This window comes from Gallus gallus, chromosome 2 (genome assembly GCF_016699485.2).
Source record: "Gallus gallus isolate bGalGal1 chromosome 2, bGalGal1.mat.broiler.GRCg7b, whole genome shotgun sequence".
Classification (NCBI taxonomy): domain Eukaryota; kingdom Metazoa; phylum Chordata; class Aves; order Galliformes; family Phasianidae; genus Gallus; species Gallus gallus.
In genome coordinates, this window is record NC_052533.1 from 149,343,128 (window position 1) to 149,360,762 (window position 17,635).

The 17,635-nt window shown below is 64.2% G+C and overlaps 1 protein-coding gene across 4 annotated transcripts in view; it reads left to right on the forward strand.

Annotated features, from left to right (window-relative positions):
* The first annotated feature begins 3,283 nt into the window (after positions 1-3,283).
* LOC121109775 (plectin-like) overlaps positions 3,284-17,635 on the forward strand; it is a 160,878-nt gene continuing 146,526 nt past the window's right edge. For 3 of the 4 annotated variants that reach the window (XM_040695628.2, XM_040695629.2, XM_040695630.2), the window contains exon 1: positions 11,201-11,282. The gene's annotated coding sequence lies outside the window, so the exon portion shown is untranslated. Of the gene's footprint in view, positions 3,350-11,200; positions 11,283-17,635 lie in introns of those variants that run through there. The other variant, XM_046935805.1, reaches the window with a different exon arrangement.

Below are 17,635 nucleotides of genomic sequence, written 5' to 3' on the forward strand. Positions count from 1 at the left end.
CACCAGATCTCATCAGATCCCACCAGGTTCCACCAGGTGCCATCAGATCCCACCAGGTCCCACCAGATCCTATCAGACTCCACCAGACCCCACCAGATCCCACCAGGCCCTATCAGATCCCATCAAATCCCACCAGGTGCCACCAGGCCCTATCAGATCCCATCAGATCCCACCAGATCCCATCAGATCCCACCAGATCCCACCAGGCCCTATCAACTCCCATCAGATCCCATCCGGTGCCACCAGGCCCTATCAGCTCCCATCAGATCCCACCAGGCCCTATCAGATCCCACCAGATCCCACCAGGTGCCATCAGATCCCATCAGGTGTCACCAGGCCCAGTCAGATCCCAACAGGTCCCACCAGATCCTATCAGACCCCACCAGACCCCACCAGGCCCGATCAGATCCCATCAGATCCCACCAGGCCCTATCAACTCCCATCAGATCCCACCAGATCCCACCAGGCCCTATCAGCTCCCACCAGATCCCACCAGGCCCTATCAGATCCCACCAGGCCCTATCAGCTCCCATCAGATCCCACCAGATCCCACCAGGCCCTATCAGATCCCACCAGGCCCTATCAACTCCCATCAGATCCCATCAGATCCCACCAGGCCCGATCAGATCCCACCAGGTCCCACCAGGTGCCACCAGGTCCCACCAGATCCTATCCGACCCCACCAGACCCTACCAGATCCCACCAGGCCCTATCAGATCCCATCAGATCCTACCATCAGGTCCCACCAGGTGCCACCAGGCCCTATCAGATCCCACCAGGCCCTACCAGATCCCATCAGATCCCACCAGATCCCATTAGGTGCCACCAGGCCCTATAAGATCCCATCAGATCCCACCAGGCCCTATCAGATCCCACCAGGCCCTATCAACTCCCATCGGTTCCCAACAGATTCCACCTGGCCCTATAAGATCCCACCCGATCCCACCAAGCCCTATCAGCTCCCATCCGATCCCACCAGGCCCTATCAGATTCCATCAGACCCCACCAGGCCCCACCAGATCCCACCAGGCCCTATCAGATTCCATCAGACCCCACCAGACCCCACCAGATCCCACCAGGCCCTATCAGACCCCACCAGATCCCACCAGGCCCGAACAACTCCTATCAGATCCAACCAGATCCCATCAGGTCCCATCAGGTCCCACCAGGTGCCATCAGATCCTATCAGATCCCACCAGATCCCACCAGGCCCTATCAGATCCCATCAGATCCCATCAGATCCCACCAGGCCCAGTCAGATCCCACCAGGCCCTATCAACTCCCATCAGTTCCCATCACATCCCACCAGGCCCTATCAGATCCCACCAGGTGCCACCAGGCCTTATCAGATCCTATCCGATCTCATCAGATCCCACCAGATCCCACCAGGCCCTATCAGATCCCACCAGGCCCTATCAGCTCCCACCGGATCCCACCAGGCCCTATCAACTCCCATCAGATCACACCAGGCCATATCAGATCCCACCAGATCCCCCCAGGCCCTATCAACTCCCATCAGATCCCACCAGATCCTACCAGGCGCAGTCAGATCCCACCAGGCCCTATCAACTCTCATCAGATCCCACCAGATCTCACCAGGCCCTATCAGATCCCATCAGACCCCACCAGGTGCCACCAGGTCCCACCAGATCCCATCAGACCCCATCAGATCCCACCAGGCCCTATCAGACCCCACCAGATCTCACCAGGCCCTATCATCTCCCATCAGATCCCATCAGCTCCCATCAGATCCCACCGGGTGCCGCCAGATCCCAGCAGCTGCCACCAGGTGGCGCCAGATCCCACCACATCCCTTCCCCACCCCCTCCCTTCCCCCCCCAACCCGTGAACCACCTCTCGTTGTCCACCCCCCTCCCCCTCCATCCGTGGGTCCCCCCCTTTTCTCCCCCCCGTGGTTCCCCACTCGTGACCCCCTCCCCCTCCCTCTCTGGATCCCCTCCACTCTCCCCCCCCCCGTGGGTCTGCCCTCTTTCCCTCCCTCCGTGGGTCCCCACTCGTGACCCCCCTCCCCCTCCATCCGTGGATCCCCCCCTCTCCCCCCTTTCCTCCCCTCCGTGGGTTTCCACTCCTGATCCCTCCGTGGATCCCACCCTCTCCTCCCTTTTCTCCCCTCTGTGGGTCCCCACTCGCGACCCCCCCTCCCGTCCGTGGGACTCCCCCCCCCTTTTCTCCCCTCCGTGGGTCCCCACTCGTGACCCCCCCTCCCCCTCCATTTATGGATCCCCCACCTCTCGCCCCTTTTCGACCCTCCGTGGGTCCCCACTCGTGACCCCCCCTCCATCCGTGGGTCCCCCCCTTTTCTCCCCTCCGTGGGTCCCCACTCGTGTCTCCACCCCCATCCGTGGGAATCCCCCTTTTCTCCCCCCCGTGGTTCCCCACTCGTGACCCCCCCTCCCTCCGTGGGTCCCCCCCTTTTCTCCCCCCCGTGGTTCCCCACTCGTGACCCCCCTTCTCCCCCCTTTTCTCCCCCCCGTGGTTCCCCACTCGTGACCCCCTCTCCATCCGTGGGTCCCCCCTTTTCTCCCCTCCGTGGTTCCCCACTCGTGACCCCCCTCCATCCGTGGGTCCTCCCCCTTTCTCCCCCCCGTGGTTCCCCACTCGTGATCCCCCCTCCATCCGTGGGTCCCCCCCCTCTTCCCCCCTTTTCTCCCCTCCGTGGGTCCCCACTCGTGACACCCCTCCCCCTCCTTGCGTGGGTCCCCCCGTTTTTCCCCCCCGTGGTTCCCCACTCGTGACCTCCCCTCCGCCTCCCTCCATGGATCCCCCCCACTCTCTTCCCCCGTGGGTCCCCACTCGTGACCCCCCCTCCATCCGTGGGTCCCCCCCTTGTCTCCCCCCCGCGGTTCCCCACTCGTGTCTCCACCCCCATCCGTGGGAATCCCCCTTTTCTCCCCCCCGTGGGTCCCCACTCGTGATCCCCCCTCCCCCTACATCCCTGCATCCCCCCCTCTCCCCCCTTTTCTCCCCTCCGTGGGTCCCCACTCGTGACCCCCCTCCCCCTCCCTCCGTGGATCCCCTCCACTCTCCTCCCCCCCGTGGTTCCCCACTCGTGACCCCGCCTCCATCCGTGGGTTCCCCCCCTCTCCCTCCCCCCCCCCCCTCCGGGAGGCCCCGCAGTTCCGGCAGTGCCACCGCGGGGGGGACTTTGTCCCCTTCGCTTCAATGGGACCATTGTGTGGATGTGAGGGGGGGAGGGGGGGGGGGGGGTACTGGGAGGGCACTGGGAGGGCACTGGGAGAACTGGGGGGCACTGGGAGGGGGGGGGGGCGGCACCGCGGGGACAGCGGCGCTGTGTGACACAGCAAAGGGGGGGACGCGGAGCTGAAAGGTGAGGGGGGGGACTGGGGGGACTGGGAGGTACTGGGAGGGACTGGGAGCACTGGGAGGGACTGGGAGGGATATTGGGACTGGGGGAACTGGGAGCACTGGGGGTGGTGGGGGGCACTGGGAGCACTGGGAGGGACTGGGAGGGACTGGGAGCACTGGGAGGGACTGGGACATACTGGGAGCACTGGGGGCACTGGGAGCACTGGGAGCACTGGGAGGGACTGGGATGGACTGGGGGGTACTGGGACTGGGGGCACTGGGAGCCCTGGGGGGCACTGGGGGCACTGGGAGCACTGGGAGGTACTGGGAGCACTGGGAGCACTGGGAGGGATGGGGAAACTGCGAGCACTGGGAGGTACTGGGGGAGACTGGGACATACTGGGACTGGGGGCTCTAGGAGCACTGGGAGCACTGGGAGGGACTGGGATATTGGGACTGGGAGCACTGGGAGGGACTGGGATATTGGGACTGGGGGCACTGGGAGCACTGGGAGCACTGGGAGGGACTGGGGGGGACTGGGACATACTGGGACTGGGGGCACTGGGAGCACTGGGGGGGACTGGGGGGCACTGGGAGCACTGGGAGCACTGGAAGGGATAGGGAAACTGGGACCACTGGGAGGTACTGGGGGAGACTGGGACATACTGGGACTGGGGGCGCTGGGAGCACTGGGAGGGACTGGGATATTGGGACTGGGGGAACTGGGAGCACTGGGGGTGGTGGGGGGCACTGGGAGCACTGGGAGGGATGGGGAAACTGGGAGCACTGGGAGGGACTGGGAGGGACTGGGACAAACTGGGACTGGGGGCACTGGGAGCACTGGGAGGGACTGGGAGGTACTGGGAGCACTGGGAGCACTGGGAGGGATGGGGAAACTGGGAGGGACTGGGGGTACTGGGGGAGACTGGGACATACTGGGACTGGGGGCACTGGGAGGTACTGGGAGGGACTGGGATATTGGGACTGGGGGAACTGGGAGCACTGGGAGGGATGGGGAAACTGGGAGGGACTGGGGGTACAGGGGGAGACTGGGACATAGTGGGACTGGGGGCACTGGGAGCACTGGGAGGGACTGGGAGGGACTGGGACATACTGGGACTGGGGGCACTGGGAGCACTGGGAGGGACTGGGAGGGACTGGGATGGACTGGGGGTACTGGGAGCACTGGGACATACTGGGACTGGGGGGACTGGGAGCACTGGGAGGGACTGGGGGGGACTGGGAGGGCACTGGGAGCACTGGGAGGGACTGGGGGGCACTGGGGGAGACTGGGACATACTGGGACTGGGGGCACTGGGAGCACTGGGGCGGAATGGGAGCACTGGGAGGGACTGGGATATTGGGACTGGGGGAACTGGGAGCACTGGGGGTGGTGGGGGGCACAGGGAGCACTGGGAGGGACTGGGAGGGACTGGGAGCACTGGGAGCACTGGGAGGGATGGGGAAACTGGGAGGGACTGGGGGACACTGGGGGAGACTGGGACATACTGGGACTGGGGGCGCTGGGAGCACTGGGAGGGACTGGGATATTGGGACTGGGGGAACTGGGAGCACTGGGGGTGGTGGGGGGCACTGGGAGCACTGGGAGGGATGGGGAAACTGGGAGCACTGGGAGGGACTGGGAGGGACTGGGACAAACTGGGACTGGGGGCACTGGGAGCACTGGGAGGGACTGGGAGGTACTGGGAGCACTGGGAGCACTGGGAGGGATGGGGAAACTGGGAGGGACTGGGGGTACTGGGGGAGACTGGGACATACTGGGACTGGGGGCACTGGGAGGTACTGGGAGGGACTGGGATATTGGGACTGGGGGAACTGGGAGCACTGGGAGGGATGGGGAAACTGGGAGGGACTGGGGGTACAGGGGGAGACTGGGACATAGTGGGACTGGGGGCACTGGGAGCACTGGGAGGGACTGGGAGGGACTGGGACATACTGGGACTGGGGGCACTGGGAGCACTGGGAGGGACTGGGAGGGACTGGGATGGACTGGGGGTACTGGGAGCACTGGGACATACTGGGACTGGGGGGACTGGGAGCACTGGGAGGGACTGGGGGGGACTGGGAGGGCACTGGGAGCACTGGGAGGGACTGGGGGGCACTGGGGGAGACTGGGACATACTGGGACTGGGGGCACTGGGAGCACTGGGGCGGAATGGGAGCACTGGGAGGGACTGGGATATTGGGACTGGGGGAACTGGGAGCACTGGGGGTGGTGGGGGGCACAGGGAGCACTGGGAGGGACTGGGAGGGACTGGGAGCACTGGGAGCACTGGGAGGGATGGGGAAACTGGGAGGGACTGGGGGACACTGGGGGAGACTGGGACATACTGGGACTGGGGGCGCTGGGAGCACTGGGAGGGACTGGGATATTGGGACTGGGGGCACTGGGAGCACTGGGGGTGGTGGGGGGCACTGGGAGCACTGGGAGGGATGGGGAAACTGGGAGCACTGGGAGGGACTGGGAGGGACTGGGACAAACTGGGACTGGGGGCACTGGGAGCACTGGGAGGGACTGGGAGGTACTGGGAGCACTGGGAGCACTGGGGGGGACTGGGAGGGACTGGGACATACTGGGACTGGGAGCACTGGGAGCACTGGGAGGGACTGGGAGCACTGGGAGGGACTGGGACATACTGGGACTGGGGACACTGGGAGCACTGGGGTGGACTGGGAGCACTGGGAGGGACTGGGATATTGGGACTGCGGGAACTGGGAGCACTGGGGGTGGTGGGGGGCACTGGGAGCACTGGGAGGGACTGGGATATTGGGACTGCGGGAACTGGGAGCACTGGGGGTGGTGGGGGGCACTGGGAGCACTGGGAGGGACTGGGAGGGACTGGGAGCACTGGGAGCACTGGGAGGGATGGGGAAACTGGGAGGGACTGGGGGACACTGGGAGGGACTGGGACATACTGGGACTGGGAGCACTGGGAGCACTGGGAGGGACTGGGAGGGACTGAGGGTACTGGGGGAGACTGGGACATACTGGGACTGGGGGCACTGGGAGCACTGGGAGGGACTGGGAGGGACTGGGATGGACTGCGGGTACTGGGAGCACTGGGACATACTGGGACTGGGGGTACTGGGAGCACTGGGAGGGACTGGGGGGGACTGGGAGGGCACTGGGAGCACTGGGAGGGACTGGGGGAGACTGGGATGGACTGGGACTGGGGGCACTGGGAGCACTGGGAGGGACTGGGAGGGACTGGGACATACTGGGACTGGGGGTACTGGGAGCACTGGGGCGGACTGGGAGCACTGGGAGGGACTGGGATATTGGGAGCACTGGGGGCACTGGGAGCACTGGGAGGGACTGGGATATTGGGACTGGGGGCACTGGGAGCACTGGGAGCACTGGGAGGGATGGGGAAACTGGGAGGGACTGGGGGGTACTGGGAGGGACTGGGACATACTGGGACTGGGAGCACTGGGGGCACTGGGAGGGACTGGGGGCACTGGGATGGACTGGGACTGGGGGCACTGGGAGCACTGGGAGGTACTGGGAGAGACTGGGACGTACTGGGACTGGGGGCACTGGGAGCACTGGGAGGGACTGGGGGAGACTGGGACAGACTAGGACATATTGGGACTGGGGGCACTGGGAGCACTGGGAGGGACTGGGGGAACTGGGATGGACTGGGAGGAAAGGGGGCCCTGGAGGGCACTGGGAGCACTGGGAGGGACTGGGAGGGACTGGGGGGCACTGGGAGCACTGGGAGCACTGGGAGGGACTGGGAGCACTGGGACTGGGGGCACTGGGAGCACTGGGAGGGACTGAGAGGGACTGGGGGGCACTGGGAGCACTGGGAGCACTGGGAGGGACTGGGGGGCACTGGGGGAGACTGGGACATACTGGGACTGGGGGCACTGGGAGCACTGGGAGCACTGGGAACACTGGGAGGGACTGGGATATTGGGACTGGGAGCACTGGGAGGGACTGGGATATTGGGACTGGGGGCACTGGGAGCACTGGGAGGGACTGGGGGGCACTGGGGGAGACTGGGACATACTGGGACTGGGGGAACTGGGAGCACTGGGAGGGACTGGGAGGGACTGGGAGCACTGGGAGGGACTGGGAGGGACTGGGGGGCACTGGGGGAGACTGGGACATACTGGGACTGGGGGCACTGGGAGCACTGGGAGGGACTGGGAGGGACTGGGAGCACTGGGAGGGACTGGGATGGACTGGGATGGACTGGGGGGCACTGGGAGCACTGGGAGGGACGGGGAGGGACTGGGACATACTGGGACTGGGGGCACTGGGAGCACTGGGGGGGACTGGGAGGGACTGGGAGCACCGGGAGGGACTGGGAGGGACTGGGATATTGGAACTGGGAGCACTGGGAGCACTGGGAGCACTGGGAGGGATGGGGAAACTGGGAGCACTGGGAGGGACTGGGAGCACTGGGAGGGACTGGGACATACTGGGACTGGGGGCACTGGGAGCACTGGGAGGGACTGGGAGGGACTGGGGGTACTGGGGGAGACTGGGACATACTGGGACTGGGGGTACTGGGGGCACTGGGCTGTACTGGGTTGTACTGGTCATACTGGTGGCACTGGTGGTACTGGGAGCCCTGGTGGTACTGGTGGCACTGGTGGCACTGGGTTGTACTGGGCTGTACTGGTGGCACTGGTGGCACTGGGGATACTGGTGGTGATACTGGTGATACTGGGAGCACTGGTGGCACTGGGAGCACTGGTTATACTGGTGATACTGGGAGCACTGGTGATACTGGGAGCACTGGTGGTTCTGGTGCTGATACTGGTGGTACTGGTGATACTGGGAGCACTGGTGGCGCTGGGTTGTACTGGGTTGTACTGGTCATACTGGTGGCACTGGTGGCACTGGGGATACTGGAAGTACTGGTGATACTGGTGGTGGTACTGGTGATACTGGGAGCACTGGTGCTACTGGTTGCACTGGTGATACTGGTCATACTGGTGATACTGGTGGTACTGGTGGCACTGGTGGCACTGGTGATACTGGGTTGTACTGGTGATACTGGTGGCACTGGTGGTACTGGGAGCCCTGATGATACTGGTGGCACTGGTGGTACTGGTTGTACTGGGAGCACTGGAGGCACTGGGTTGTACTGGTCATACTGGTGATACTGGTGGTACTGGGAGCTCTGGAGACACTGGGAGCACTGGTGATACTGGTCATACTGGTGATACTGGTGGTACTGGTGGCACTGGGTTGTACTGGGTTGTACTGGTCATCCTGGAGGTACTGGTGATACTGGGAGCACTGGTGGTACTGGGAGCACTGGTCATACTGGTGGTACTGGGCCGTACTGGGTTGTACTGGTCATACTGGTGGTGGTACTGGTGATACTGGGAGCACTGGTGATACTGGTGGCACTGGGCTGTACTGGGTTGTACTGGTCATACTGGTGGCACTGGTGATACTGGGAGCACTGGGTTGTACTGGTGGTGGTACTGGTGATACTGGTGGTACTGGGAGCTCTGGAGACACTGGGAGCACTGGTGATACTGGTCATACTGGTGATACTGGTGGTACTGGTGGCACTGGGCTGTACTGGGTTGTACTGGTCATACTGGTGGCACTGGTGGTACTGGGAGCACTGGTGATACTGGTGGCACTGGTGGCACTGGGAGTACTGGGCTGTACTGGGTTGTACTGGTGGCACTGGGGATACTGGTGGTGATACTGGTGATACTGGGAGCCCTGGAGACACTGGGAGCACTGGTGATACTGGTCATACTGGTGGTACTGGTGGTACTGGGAGCACTGGAGACACTGGTGGCACTGGTGATACTGGTGGTACTGGGAGCAGTGGGCTGTACTGGGTTGTACTGGTCATACTGGTGGCACTGGTGGTACTGGGAGCCCTGGTGGTACTGGTGATACTGGTGGCACTGGGTTGTACTGGGCTGTACTGGTGGCACTGGTGGCAATGGGGATACTGGTGGTGATACTGGTGATACTGGGAGCACTGGTGGCACTGGGAGCACTGGTGGTACTGGTGATACTGGGAGCACTGGTGGTACTGGGAGCACTGGTGGTTCTGGTGCTGATACTGGTGGTACTGGTGATACTGGGAGCACTGGTGGCGCTGGGTTGTACTGGGTTGTACTGGTCATACTGGAGGCACTGGTGGTACTGGGGATACTGGGAGTACTGGTGATACTGGTGGTGGTACTGGTGATACTGGTGGCACTGGTGCTACTGGGTTGTACTGGGTTGTACTGGTCATACTGGTGGTACTGGTGGCACTGGATTGTACTGGGTTGTACTGGTCCTACTGGTGGCACTGGGGATACTGGGAGCACTGGTGATACTGGTGGTACTGGTGACACTGGGAGCACTGGTGGTACTGGGAGCACTGGTGATACTGCTGACACTGGTGGTACTGGGTTGTACTGGTCATACTGGTGGTACTGGTGATACTGGGAGCTCTGGAGACACTGGGAGCACTGGTGATACTGGTCATACTGGTGGTACTGGGGATACTGGGAGCTCTGGAGACACTGGGAGCACTGGTGGTACTGGGAGCACTGGTGGCACTGGTGATACTGGGTTGTACTGGTCATACTGGTGGCACTGGTGACGCTGGTGGTACTGGAAGTACTGGTGATACTGGTGGTGGTACTGGTGATACTGGGAGCACTGGTGCTACTGGTTGCACTGGTGATACTGGTCATACTGGTGATACTGGTGGTACTGGTGGCACTGGTGGCACTGGTGATACTGGGAGCCCTGATGATACTGGTGGCACTGGTGGTACTGGTTGTACTGGGAGCACTGGAGGCACTGGGTTGTACTGGTCATACTGGTGATACTGGTGGTACTGGGAGCTCTGGAGACACTGGGAGCACTGGTGATAATGGTCATACTGGTGATACTGGTGGTACTGGTGGCACTGGGCTGTACTGGGTTGTACTGGTGATACTGGTGGCACTGGTGGCACTGGGCTGTACTGGGTTGTACTGGTCATACTGGTGGCACTGGTGATACTGGCGGTACTGGTGGCACTGGGCTGTAATGGTGGTGTGCAGGACCCCTTCAGGCCCCGCCCCCTTCAGGCAACATCCAATCAGGCCACGCCCTCTCAAGCCACGCCCATGACAGGCCCCGCCCCACTTTGCCGCAATGTCCAATCCGGCCCCGCCCCCCCGCGCGCTTTGGCCCCGCCCACTTTGATTAACGCCCAATCGCGCCCCGCCCCGATTATGCCCCGCCCCGCCCCTCCGTTTTGGCCCCGCCCACTTTGCGGCAGTGTCCAATCAGGCCCCTCCCCCGATCGGGACCAGCCCATTAGTCCAGCCACGCCCAGTTTGCGCTAACGTCCAATCAGGCCCCGCCCCGTTAAGCCCCCCCCCCCCGTCGGGCCACGCCCAGTTTGCAGCAACGTCCAATCAGACACCGCTCTTTTAAGCCCCGCCCATCTGTCCAGCCACGCCCGATTTGCGGTATTATCTAATTCGGCCCCGCCCCCCCAGCTCAGACCCCGCCCAGTTTGGGATCTCGTCCAATCAGACCCCACCCCTTTAAACCCTGCCCCCGCTCAGACCCCCGCCCTGTTTGAGATAACGTCCAATCGGGCCCCGCCCCGATTATGCCCCGCCCCGCCCCTCCGTTTTGGCCCCGCCCACTTTGCGGCAATGTCCAATCAGGCCCCGCCCCCGATCGGGACCAGCCCATTAGTCCAGCCACGCCCAGTTTGCGCTAACGTCCAATCAGGCCCCGCCCCGTTAAGCACTCCCCCGTCGGGCCACGCCCAGTTTGCAGCAACGTCCAATCAGACCCCACCCCTTTAAACCCCGCCCCCGCTCAGACCCCCGCCCGGTTTGTGATAACGTCCAATCAGGCCCCGCCCCCTGGTCAGGCCCCGCCCACTCTGCGGAGCGGAAGGCGGTGGCGCGCGGTGCGCCATGAGCCCACGGGAGCGCGCACGGAGACCACGGTGGGTGCGGGGGGGGGGGGGATGGGTGGGGGTGTGGGGCAGGAGCTGCGCTATGGGGCAGGAGCTGCCCTATGGGGCTGTGCTACGGGCCAGGAGCTGTCCTATGGGGCTGCGCTGTGGGGCAGGAGCTGAGCTATGGGGCTGCGGTGTGGGGCTGCAGCTGTGCTATGGGGCTGTGCTGTGGGGCAGGAGCTGCGCTATGGGGCAGGAGCTGCCCTATGGGTCTGGAGCTGCCCTATGGGGCTGTGCTACGGGCCAGGAGCTGTCCTATGGGGCTGCAGCTGTGCTATGGGGCTGCAGCTGTGCTATGGGGCTGCGCTGTGGGGCAGGAGCTGTGCTATGGGGCTGTGCTGTAGGGCAGAGGCTGTGCTGTGGGGCTGTGCTGCACTATGGGGCCGTGCTGTGGGGCAGGAGCTGCGCTATGGGGCTGAGCTGTGGGGCAGGAGCTGCGCTATGGGGCTGAGCTGTGGGGCAGGAGCTGTGCTATGGGGCTGAGCTGTGGGGCAGGAGTTGTGCTATGGGGCTGTGCTGTAGGCAAGGGCTGTGCTGTAGGGCTGCACTGTGGGGCTGTGCTGTGCTATGGGGCTGTGCTGTGGGGCAGAAGCTCTGCTATGGGGCTGAGCTGTAGGGCAGAGGCTGTGCTATGCTATGGGGCTGAGCTGTAGGGCAGAGGCTGTGCTGTGCTATGGGGCTGTGCTGTGCTATGGGGCTGTGCTGTGGGGTTGGGGCTGCGCTATGGGGCTGCGTTGTGGGGCAGGAGCTGCGCTATGGGGCTGCGTTGTGGGGCAGGAGCTGCGCTATGGGGCTGCGTTGTGGGGCAGGAGCTGCCCTATGGGGCTGTGCTGTGGGGCTGTGCTGTGCTACGGGGCTGTGCTGTGGGGTTGGGGCTGCACTATGGGGCCGTGCTATGGGGCCATGCAGTGGGGCTGCGCTGTGGGGCTGCACTATGGGGCTGTGCTATGCTATGAGGCTGAGCTGTAGGGCAGAGGCTGTTCTGTAGGCTTGCACTGTGGGGCTGTGCTATGCTATGGGGCTGTGCTGTAGGGGAGGGGCTGCACTATGGGGCCGTGCTGTGGGGCAGGAGCTGCGCTACGGGGCTGTGTTGTGGGGCAGGAGCTTCCCTATGGGGCTGTGCTATGGGGCTGTGCTGTGGGGTTGGGGCTGCACTATGCTATGGAGCTGTGCTATGCTATGGAGCTGTGCTATGCTATGGGGCTGTGCTATGGGGCTGTGCTGTAGGGCAGGAGCTGCCCTATGGGGCTGTGCTGTGCTATGGGGCTGTGCTGTAGGGCAGGAGCTGCCCTATGGGGCTGTGCTGTGCTATGGGGCTGTGCTGTAGGGCAGGGGCTGCCCTATGGGGCTGTGCTGTGCTATGGGGCTGTGCTGTGCTATGGGGCAGAGCTGTGGGGCAGAGGCTGTGCTGTAGGGCTGCACTGTGGGCCAGGGGGCTGCACTTTGGGGCTGTGCTATGCTATGGGGCTGTGCTGTAGGGCGGGGGCTGCGCTATGGGGCTGCGTTGTGGGGCAGGAGCTCCGCTATGGGGCTGCTTTGTGGGGCAGGAGCTCCGCTATGGGGCTGCTTTGTGGGGCAGGAGCTGCCCTATGGGGCTGTGCTGTGCTATGGGGGCCGTGCTATGGGGCCGTGCTATGGGGCTGTGCTGTGGGGTTGGGGCTGCACTATGCTATGGAGCTGTGTTATGCTATGGGGCTGTACTGTAGGGTGGGGACTGCGCTATGGGGCCATGCTATGGGGCTGTGCTGTAGGGCGGGGGGCCGTGCTTTGGGGCCGTGCTTTGGGGCCGTGCTTTGGGGCTGTGCTATGGGGCAGGGGCTGCACTATGGGGCCATGCTATGGGGCTGTGCTGTAGGGCAGGGGCTGCGCTATGGGGCCATGCTATGGGGCTGTGCTGTAGGGCAGGGGCTGCACTATGGGGCCATTCTATGGGGCTGTGCTGTAGGACAGGGGCCGTGCTATGGGGCCGTGCTATGGGGCAGGGGCTGCGCTATGGGGCTGCACTATGGGGCTGTGCTATGGGGCAGGGGCTGCACTATGGGGCCATGCTATGGGGCTGTGCTGTAGGGCAGGGGCTGCACTATGGGGCCATGCTTTGGGGCCATGCTTTGGGGCCGTGCTTTGGGGCCGTGCTCTGGGGTTGTGCTATGGGGCCGTGCTTTGGGGCTGTGCTATGGGGCAGGGGCTGCGCTATGGGGCCATGCTATGAGGCTGTGCTGTAGGGCAGGGGCTGCACTAATGGGCTGCGCTATGGGGCTGTGCTGTAGGGCAGGGGCTGCACTATGGGGCCATTCTATGGGGCTGTGCTGTGGGGCAGGGGCTGCACTATGGGGCTGTGCTGTGGGGCAGGGGCTGCGCTATGGGGCTGTGCTGTAGGGCAGGGGCTGCGCTATGGGGCCGTGCTGTAGGGCAGGTGCTGCACTATGGGGCCATGCTATGGGGCTGTGCTGTAGGGCAGGGGCTGCACTATGGGGCTGTGCTGTGGGGCAGGGGCTGCGCTATGGGGCTGTGCTGTAGGGGGGGGCTGCACTATGGGGCCATGCTGTGGGACTGTGCCCTATAGACACCCCATAATGCCATGTGTGGGTGCCACGTGTGGGTGTCCCCATGGGGGGGGGGGAGGGGGGCAGCGCTGCCGCGCTGTGGGGGTGGCACTGCGGTGCCAATATGGCAACCGGCGGCACTGCCGCGCTGTGGGGCCCTATGGGGGCGCTGGGGGTGCCCTATAGGGTGCCCTAAGGGGGCTCTGGGGGGTGGGAGTGCCCTATGGGGTGCCCTATGGGGGCTCTGGGGGGTGGGGATGCCCTATAGGGTGCCCTATGGGGGCTCTGGGGGGTGGCATTGCTCTATGGGGTGCTCTATGGGGTGCCCTATGGGGGCTCTGGGGGGTGGCAGTGCTCTTTGGGGTGCCCTATGGGGTGCCCTATGGGGGCTCTGGGGGGTGGGGGCGCCCTATAGGGTGCTCTATGGGGTGCCCTATGGGGACTCGGGGGTGGGGTGCCCTATAGGGGGCTCTGGGGGGTGGCAATGCTCTTTGGGGTGTGCTATGGGGTGCCCTATGGGGGCTCCGGGGGGTGGGGGTGCCCTATAGGGTGCCCTATGGGGGCTCCGGGGGGGTGGGGGTGCCCTATGGGGTGCCCTATGGGGGCTCTGGGGGGGTGGGAGTGCCCTATGGGGGCTCTGGGGGGTGGGGTACCCTATAGGGTGCCCTATGGGGTGTCCTATGGGGGCTCTGGGGGGTGGGGGTGCCCTATGGGGCGCCCTATGGGGGCTCTGGAGGGTGGGAGTGCCCTATGGGGTGCCCTATGGGGGCTCTGGGGGGTGGGGGTGCTCTATGGGGTGCCCTATGGGGGCTCTGGGGGGTGGGGGTGCCCTATGGGGTGTCGTATGGGGGCTCTGTGGGGTGGGGGTGCTCTATAGGGTGCCCTATAGGGGGCTCTGGGGGGTGGGGGTGCTCTATAGGGTGCCCTATAGGGGGCTCTGGGGGGTGGGAGTGCCCTATGGGGTGTCCTATGGGGGCTCTGGGGGGGGTGGGGGTGCTCTATGGGGAGCCCTATGGGGTGCCCTATGGGGGCTCTGGGGGGGGTGGGAATGCCCTATGGGGGCTCTGGGGGGTGGGGGTGCTCTATGGTGTGCCCTATGGGGGCTCTGTGGGGTGGGGGTGCACTATGGGGTGCCCTATGGGGGCTCTGGGGGGTGGGGGTGCTCTATAGGGTGCCCTATAGGGGGCTCTGGGGGGTGGGAATGCTCTTTGGGGTGTGCTTTGGGGTGCCCTATGGGTGCTCTGTGGGGTGGGGGTGCCCTATGGGGTGCCCTATGGGGTGCCCTATGGGGGCTCTGGGGGGGGTGGGAATGCCCTATGGGGGCTCTGGGGGGTGGGGGTGCACTATAGGGTGCCCTATGGGGGCTCTGGGGGGTGGCAGTGCTCTTTGGGGTGCCCTATGGGGTGCCCTATGGAGGCTCTGGGGGGTGGGGTGCCCTATAGGATGCTCTATGGGGGCTCTGGGGGGTGGGGGTGCCCTATGGGGTGCCCTATGGGGGCTCCGGGGGGGTGGGGGTGCCCTATGGGGGCTCTGTGGGGTGGGGGTGCCCTATGGGGTGCCCGTTGGGGGCTCTGGGGGGTGGGAGTGCCGTATAGGGTGCCCTAAGGGGGCTCTGGGGGGTGGGGTTGCTCTATGGGGTGTCCTATGGGGGCTCTGTGGGGTGGGGGTGCCCTATAGGGTGCCCTATGGACGCTCTGGGGGGGGGGGGGTGCTCTATAGGGTGCCCTATAGGGGGCTCTGGGGGGTGGGAGTGCTGTATGGGGTGCCCTATGGCGGCTCTGGGGGATGGGAGTGCCCTATAGGGTGCCCTATGGGGGCTCTGGGGGGTGGGGGTGCTCTATGGGGTGCCCTATGGGGTGCCTTATGGGGGCTCTGGGGGGTGGGGGTGCTCTATGGGGCGCCCTATGGGGGCTCTGTGGGGTGGGGGTGTGCTATGGGGCGCCCTATGGGGGCTCTGGGGGGTGGGGGTGCCCTATGGGGTGCCGTATGGGGGGTCTGGGGGGTGGGGGTGCCCTATAGGGTGCCTTATGGGTACTCTTTGGGGTGGGGGTGCGCTATGGGGTGCCCTATGGGGGCTCTGGGTGGTGGTAGTGCTCTTTGGGGTGCCCTATGGGGTGCCCTATGGGGGCTCTGGGGGGTGCGAGTGCCCTATGGGGTGCTCTATGGGGTGCCCTATGGGGGCTCTGTGGGGTGGGGGTGCCCTATGGGGTGCCCTATGGGGGCTGTGGGGGGTGGGGGTGCCCTATGGGGTGCCGTATGGGGGGTCTGGGGGGTGGGGGTGCTCTATGGGGTGCCCTATGGGGGCTGTGGGGGGGGGGGATGCCTATGGGGTGCCCTATGGGGGCTCTGTGGGATGGGTTGCTGTATGGGGTGCCCTATGGGTTGCCAGTGCCATGTGGGGTGTTCTGTGGGGTGCCCTATGAGGTGCCCAATGGGGTGAGGGTGCTCCATGGGGTGTCCTATGGGGTGAGGGTGCTCTATGGGGTGTCAGTGCCATGTGGGGTGCTCTATGGGGTGCCCTGTGGGGTGGGGGTGCTTTATGGGGTGCTCTATGGGTTGAGGGTGTCTTATGGGGTGCTCTATGGGTGCTCTGTGGGGTGGAGGTGCTTTATGGGGTGCTCTATGGGTTGAGGGTGTCTTATGGGGTGCTCTATGGGTTCTCTGTGGGGTGGGGGTGCCCTCTGGGGTGCTCTATGGGGTGCCCTGTGGGGTGGAGGTGCTTTATGGGGTGCTCTATGGGTTGAGGGTGTCTTATGGGGTGCTCTATGGGTTCTCTGTGGGGTGGGGGTGCCCTCTGGGGTGCTCTATGGGGTGCCCTGTGGGGTGGAGGTGCTTTATGGGGTGCTCTATGGGTTGAGGGTGTCTTATGGGGTGCTCTATGGGTTCTCTGTGGGGTGGGGGTGCCCTCTGGGGTGCTCTATGGGGTGCCCTGTGGGGTGGAGGTGCTTTATGGGGTGCTCTATGGGTTGAGGGTGTCTTATGGGGTGCTCTATGGGTTCTCTGTGGGGTGGGGGTGCCCTCTGGGGTGCTCTATGGGGTGCCCTGTGGGGTGGAGGTGCTTTATGGGGTGCTCTATGGGTTGAGGGTGTCTTATGGGGTGCTCTATGGGTTCTCTGTGGGGTGGGGGTGCCCTCTGGGGTGCTCTATGGGGTGCCCTGTGGGGTGGAGGTGCTTTATGGGGTGCTCTATGGGTTGAGGGTGTCTTATGGGGTGCTCTATGGGTTCTCTGTGGGGTGGGGGTGCCCTCTGGGGTGCTCTATGGGGTGCCCTGTGGGGTGGAGGTGCTTTATGGGGTGCTCTATGGGTTGAGGGTGTCTTATGGGGTGCTCTATGGGTTCTCTGTGGGGTGGGGGTGCCCTCTGGGGTGCTCTATGGGTGCCCTATGGGTGCTGTATGGGATATGGGTGCCCTATGGGTGCTCTATGGGTGCTCTATGGGATATGGGTGCCCTATGGGTGCTCTATGGGATATGGGTGCCCTATGGGTGCTGTATGGGATATGGGTGCCCTATGGGTGCTGTATGGGATATGGGTGCCCTATGGGTGCTGTATGGGATATGGGTGCCCTATGGGTGCTGTATGGGATATGGGTGCCCTATGGGTGCTGTATGGGATATGGGTTCCCTATGGGTGCCCTATGGGTGCTGTATGGGATATGGGTGCCCTATGGGTGCTGTATGGGATATGGGTGCCCTATGGGTGCTGTATGGGATATGGGTGTCCTATGGTTGCCCTATGGCTGCTCTATGGGTGCTCTTTGGGTGCTCTATGGGGTGTGGGTGCCCTATGGGTGCCCTAT